General features: G+C 41.6%; 1 protein-coding gene across 1 annotated transcript in view; it reads left to right on the top strand.

Moving 5' to 3' along the window:
* The first annotated feature begins 5,054 nt into the window (after window positions 1–5,054).
* The window catches only part of sv2ca (synaptic vesicle glycoprotein 2Ca), a 30,579-nt gene continuing 28,835 nt past the window's right edge, over window positions 5,055–6,798 (top strand). The window contains exon 1 of the mRNA XM_026186084.2: window positions 5,055–5,736. The gene's annotated coding sequence lies outside the window, so the exon portion shown is untranslated. The remainder of the gene's footprint in view (window positions 5,737–6,798) is intronic.

Below are 6,798 nucleotides of genomic sequence, written 5' to 3'. Positions count from 1 at the left end.
TTGTGAGTTTCACCTTCCTCTCAGTAAAAGAAATGCACCTGGGCTTGTGTGTTGAAATGGGATTCAGCTCACATTCTTCTCCCACAGCCTGTTCAATCTGTTCCAGGACAATAATCACAATCCATTTGACTTTCTTCCCTCTGGTATTTTAGCTCAGCTGCGTTAGACTATCCAGGACCTTGCAAAGGTAGACAGAAAAGAAATGAGAAAATAATGTTTTGAGCTTTTGCATGTTTACCTTGTTACCAAGCCTTTCCTTGCTCAACTTTTATTTTTCCCCCCAGAGAATTTAAATTTAAGAGATTGCAGAAATGTATGGTATTACAGCCCTTTTCTTTTGTCCAGCACGCATCATTTCATCTGTTGCATCTGATGGTGGAACGGTGGATTACAAACTTGGTGTAAAATTGTTTCTGCCCTTGATCGATTTTCAGTCAGACCTACTTACAGACAGCCATAACTCCTGAAGACAACAACTAATGTTCTATCATCAATCGTAATGTTATCAACCAATTTTTCCCATATATGAGACAATAATGACCTCTCACTGAAGACAATGTTACCAGAACTCATCTTAGAGTTATTCATCGCTGCCTGCTGTTTTCAAATTAGTTTTCATTACATGTTGATGGAGCGGGACTTCCCCCTTGGGCCACTCTAATCCATCACATCTCTCTATCAATGACATCCGTGTCTTTTTGTTTTGCTCTCTAGGTAGCAAATTCACCGGCACTTCTAAACACATACCTACACACAGATGAGATGCAACAAGTCAACAGATTTTCTTATATCAAATTCGAAACGTATCCGTGCAGTATGACTAAAGCTGAATCTAGTATAAAGTGGTCAGCAGTATGAATGTAGATGAGCGGTGGAGGTGGACAGCAAAAGATGGAGGCTAAATCAGTTAACCAGTGCTTCTATCTCCACAAGACATAAGCAATTACCATCAGTGTCCACATCTGTTATAATCTGGATGAAGATAAGCAGCAGACAGTTGTTCCAGTGTAATTTATAAAGGAAAGCTGATGCAGCAGGTACCACATCCATATATCAGACTTATATATGGGACAATATAACTGGCTCATCTTGCTTTGCAAATAAAAAGTTGCTGGTTCAATTCTACAAATTCCCATTGAGGCTGAGTTATAACTCAGCCTCAATGGGAATTACACTACAATGGGAATTACACTAGATGTTCTTCCTATAGGAAGAACATCTAGTGTAAAATTCAACTTAATGAGCGGCCCCTTGTGACAAGAGAGCAGCTGGAAGTAGCTTTTTGATGCTGTCCTCTCACAGATTTAGCCGAGTAAATTTTTTAACAGAACTAATGAGGACGTAATTTAACAGTTGTGTCATCGCATAGTTCTTCAAACGGTCTCAGGATCTCGGTCTGCAGCACATGTAGCAGAGCAGCAGTACAGCTGAGGAGGTGGAGTCAAGCCGTATGTCCTTGTTAAGTAGTCACTAAACAATGACCCTGTTGTTTTACCTTCCCTTCTTTGTGTGGCTTCTCTCCAGGTTGTCCGACTTCCTCCCACAGTCCAAAAACATGCTTGCTAACTGGCGGTTCTAAATTGGCTCTAGCTATGAACATGAGTATGAATGCTTGTCTGCCTCCTTGTGTTAGTCCTGTGATGGATAGAGCTGTCTAAGTCACCTGCCTCTTACTCAGTAACAGCTGGGATAGGCTCCAGCCCCCCTCATGTTCCTGAATTGGGCAAGCAGAAAATGAATGGATGGATGAAGTTCATAATTTAGTGTTGGGTGTTTTTACCAATATTTGTCAATATCAGTGTGGGCAGTCAAGAACCCATTGCTTAGTCAAGCCAAGTATGGCAATGGCCATGTTTTTGGGGCACCCTCCTGTTTCAAATGGTAGTCATTGTTTACAAATGCAGATTATTTCTGAAACCTAATAAAAAGTCAGTGTTTGACACACTAATTTCAGCAAATGTAAGCACTCTTTTGTTGTCCACACACACTGCTTACCTTCCTGCAACGAAAGCCTGATCAAACGTGATTGGTCAGTGGAAATCAGACTACAAGCAGAGTGGTACAAAAATCCCTTACCTTGCCTATAGACTCTACATACAGGCCAGGCAAAGGCAAGACAAAGTCCAACACTGGCACTATTCTAATAACTACCACGAATAGTAGGCTGTATTTACATGTAGCATGGGATCTTATTAAATTCACATCTATTGTTTGTACATGTAAATGTCCAAAGCTCAGGGAAAACACCATCTTTATCATGCTTTCTGTAATAAAAGATACTGAAATCCATGAGGATCCGCATGTGTGTGTGTGTGTGTGTGTGTGTGTGTGTGTGTGTGTGTGTGTGTGTGTGTGTGTGTGTGTGTGTGTGTGTGTCATTCTACTGTCCCGTACATTAAGCTAAGTGCTCCTCAGCTCTACAGCAGTAGTAAATGGAGTCTTATGGCTCGGGGCTTGGAGGGGGCTTCTCAAGTCCAGATCAAAAGCAGAGTGTGTCCCAAACCCCAGGTCACTGCTTCTGTGAATCATCAAGTTCAGAGGAAAAGGATAGAGGCTTTTCTTTTTGTTTGTGTGTCTGAGCGTGTGCGTATGTGTTCCCCTTCACGTTTTTGTGTTGTGCATGTTTTAGTACACAGTGTGTGGATCATTTAAAATCTTACTCTCTGTCATTTGTCCTGAACATGATGCATAGCCAGCGTTACAAACATGTCACGGTGCACAACCAGGCTGTCCTATTCACTGCACGTCCTTCGTATTAACAGGAAAAGCGATTGATTTTTAAAAAAAAAAGTTTTTGAATAATGAAAGTAAAGAATTAGATGCACTGGATGTAACACATCAAAGAGCTTGCTTGTAGATGTTTTCTGCAGTGGACGGTGTTCTGGTGTCTCACTGGTTTTGTTGGTGTAATTTGCAGCTGCAAACGATGTGAATACTGAAAAGCTGAATATCCCTGTGCTTGCATCACTCTGTATTTTCCTTCTTTCCCCCCCTTGCCTCATTTTCTCCAGGAGTCACTTGCGGGTAGTATCTGACATAGCAGCGAACTGTCAGTTGCTATATCATGCTTAATCTAAAGATCCTCGGTATCTCTTAACAGCCTGTGATCGGTTATGTAATTATTATAACGGGACTGCACACCCTTTGTGTGGTGTTCATCAATACTATTAGTCCCTCTGTGGTCGTTAATGAGATGAAAGAAATTAGCATTTCTCTTGCTCAAACTGCATTGGGAATTCAAAGGCTTTACTCACTGCTCAGGTTACTTCACACTGTCAAATTAAGCTTAGCAGCTTGCAAATAAAGTAAGAACCAGCAATGGGATGCTGAAATGAAAATAAATGTGAAACCTGAATATTAAGCAAAATTGTGTACAGCAGTTAAGAGTGTATTTAGATATGGGATCGATGCTAAAGTGTGAAACCCTTTTCCCATTTGTGTTGTCTTTTCCAGAGTAACCTGTTCATGAAGCAGTAGTTTGACAGAGAATGTGACAGAACAAGAGAGACAATCAGAAATTATGACCTGCACTAGTATGAGCATCTCTGGCTCCCGGTGCATGGCTGCAGGTGATCAGATTTCAGTGTTGTATCATGTGTCCGCTGAGTTCATTATGCTGGAGTTGTGCCTCTGCACTCCTTTAAGGAACTTCAGTCTTACAGGAAAACACAGTACTCCTGGCAACTGAAAATCCGCTGCAATTAACATACGATTTATCTGCTGTGCTCTTATTGGTGATCATCAGGAAAGCATGAAGATTTTGGTAAGGTACCCTTAAGGAATCCATTGAGTATCACTCACAGGGGAATCACTTTGATCAGATCCCCTGACCCCATCGTTGTTGCCCTATTAGTGATCCAAGTGAAGACTGGTCAAGAGCTGAAAATCAGTTTTACAATTTGTCACAGCACTTCTTTTTATTTTAATGCACCTTATTTTGTAAGGTAAAGTTCATGGTTTGAAGTTCATTTATGATTCATTTTCTTGATTTAAACCCTTTCATAAAGCTCTCCCTTGCCTGATTAAATCCAAAATCAAATCAAATTGGGTAAGATAATATGGTGACAGTTGATGCCAGTAAGACAACAGTGTGTTAGTGCAATAAAAAGGGTTGAATAAAAAATGTATTGGTGATGTGGACTGTGTGCGTATTTGTGTGTCTGTTTGGCTTCATTCTCAGTGCCGTTTGTTTGTTGAACTGGCAAATATACACATAAACTACTTCACCAAAGTTCATGAAACCTGGTGAAGAGGTGGGGTATTGGACAAGGATTAAGTTAATTATGGTTCAGATCTGTTAAAACTGACAGACAAGCCTTTGGCAGGGGTCCCCAGTACTCCAGCTGTATGTGTGAGTCGCTGAATTGCCTCCCAACAAGAATAATCAGTAGTTCCCAACATTTGTAGAACTTCAGATTATTTTATTGTTAATCTATGTTATTATTCAGTGGGCGCTGATTGTTTTCCCTCATAATATCACAAACATCAACTACACAGTTTAAAAACAAATATGAAGATATCATTTCTACCAAGTGTAGGGACGTGGGGGAGTGTTAATCTCAGGGTGTGTAGTTAGTGGACTGTTGTTTTGGTTTGTGAATTGCCACTACTGGATGCAGACTTGTGTATGTTTATGTATGCATATAAGTACTGATAATGATCAAACAGCATAAAAGGTGTGGGATTGGAAAAAAACCCACCTGATACTTCGTGTTTACAATGCACTTTTTTGCAGTCAATCATAATTTTGCACCAGTTGTACTGACTATATAAACTACAGATTTTCTTCCACAGCTTCCGCATGTCCTGAAAGCGACAGACTATAAAAGTACTTTAGCGACGATGTTTGCGAATAACTTTCAGAGAGATGTGTGGCTCACAGTACGATTGTGCTTGCAACATATCGACCATTTTCTGAGAAGTTATCTGAGGTAAACGCTGAGGAGTCGGTCGGTCAGCACCACGGACAGAGGCGAGATTTCGTTAAAATGCGTTGTGCGGCTTCAGGATCCACTCTGCATAACCAAGGTGAGCTCCCACACAGCTCCACTTTTATGAAAATGGTTAACTCTGAGAACAGACGGAGGGGAGCTGAGTTGCAAGAATCTCTGCTGTTCACAGAATTTAGATGTCGGGGTATTTTTGCAACTTGTCTTTCGAAAGAAGTGGGAAACTTTCCCTTAAACATATCTTTTCGGCTCAAATGGGCAGGCGTCAACTCCCACAAGTCCTACAGTCTGTGTCTTGTAACTATCCCCCAAGACTGAGCAAGTAGTTCGCATACACACGAACATACTGGGCTGCCCTACAGTGAATGTGCGCAAACCTTTCTCATCTGTTTAGCATTCATGCGCTGCAGTGCTGCGCGTCAGTCACCTAACTAGATTGTTCCATCAGACGGAATTACCCGCATCACTCAATGAAATACAATTATTGATTACACCGGCCCTCCCTCTCCCCAACCACCACCTCTGTTTTTCGCTCTCTCCTTTCCCTGAAGTGCTGCAGCGAGAGAGGACCGCATCGAAAAAGAAAGAGAGAGGGAGAGAGAGAGAGAGGAAAAAAAGAAAAAGAAAAACAGTCGTGCGCCGGCAGTTTCCTCTGATCCTATTCTACAGTAAAAAGCCCACAAGATTTTTTTTTCCTTCTTCTTTTTTCTTTTTCCCGAGAGCAAAAGCAGAGTCCGGTGCAATGGCTCACAATCAGCTCGGTCCAATTTTCTCGCCATAAATGACGGTAAGTAATGACTTTTTTTCCCCACCCTGAAAACATGCTGAGTGTAAGACTTCCGAGTTAGGCAATTCTCTTTTCGCCTTTTGTATCTAATATGGGGACACACAAACACACACATACACACAGACACGTGCGACTATCAATTTATTAGCACATTTTCAGTGATATTTCTGACTAAAATGAAAGCTGCGACTCAGGGACAGGTTATTTTGTATTCACGAGTTCATGATTGAATGGTTAAAAGTTGGGATTATTTCCCTGACTTCACATTTGCCTCATATAAGAGTAAAGGCAAATTATCCTGAAGTAGGCTGCGAGCATAATTAACTAATGGGATGTAGTGGGGATTCATCCCCGGTTTCAGTGTGTCTTAGATTGTGAGATTTAGTCAAATCTATGTCAGATATACTCGAATAAAGTCTGTTTAGTTTTCCTTTCGGCTCATGAGCTGGTGTGCCCATCTTTGTGGTATCATAAAATAGTTGTCCTTGGCATGAGCCGAGCTTTTTTGGGGTTTGTTGACTGTGGACTGTTCACGCTGTACTGCAATCCAGCCACCTGCCCTGGGGCAGTTAAAGCACTCTGCACTGCCGCCAAAAAGAGGAGAGGACGCGGGAGTAGGCAACTGACTCATCCATGAATTGTACCTCAAGAGGCAGCGAGCGATTGACAGGCGCACAGCCGGTGAACTGGAAATCTGTGGCAGAGTGCTTTGTTTGCAGTCCTAACGCCGCTTGTAGTAGTCCTGCTGGGTTAACACTGAAGGGCTCCATCAGTGAAAACACGCTGGATGGAAGTGATTGCAAGCTGCAAAATTCAGTCGTTTGGCCCACTTGTCATTGTTTCTAAAAATCGATATATACCTGATAAACAAAAGTCTCTCTGAGATTCATAACATCCTCTTCCCTGTGTCTCCACTACAAGCACCCATTGATTCCTAATTTTGTTCCTATTCTGAAGTTCAACAGCAATAAAAAGATGTTTTGAGGTGGAGATAGTTTCTGTTGCACTGTTTTGCTGTATGCTGCAAAGAAGAAAGGACTCCAAAGTGTGTCTGATAATGCA

Source organism: Astatotilapia calliptera, chromosome 12 (assembly GCF_964374335.1).
Source record: "Astatotilapia calliptera chromosome 12, fAstCal68.1, whole genome shotgun sequence".
Lineage (NCBI taxonomy): Eukaryota > Metazoa > Chordata > Actinopteri > Cichliformes > Cichlidae > Astatotilapia > Astatotilapia calliptera.
Note: the sequence above shows the minus strand (reverse complement) of the source record. Positions and strands in the feature narration are given on the sequence as shown.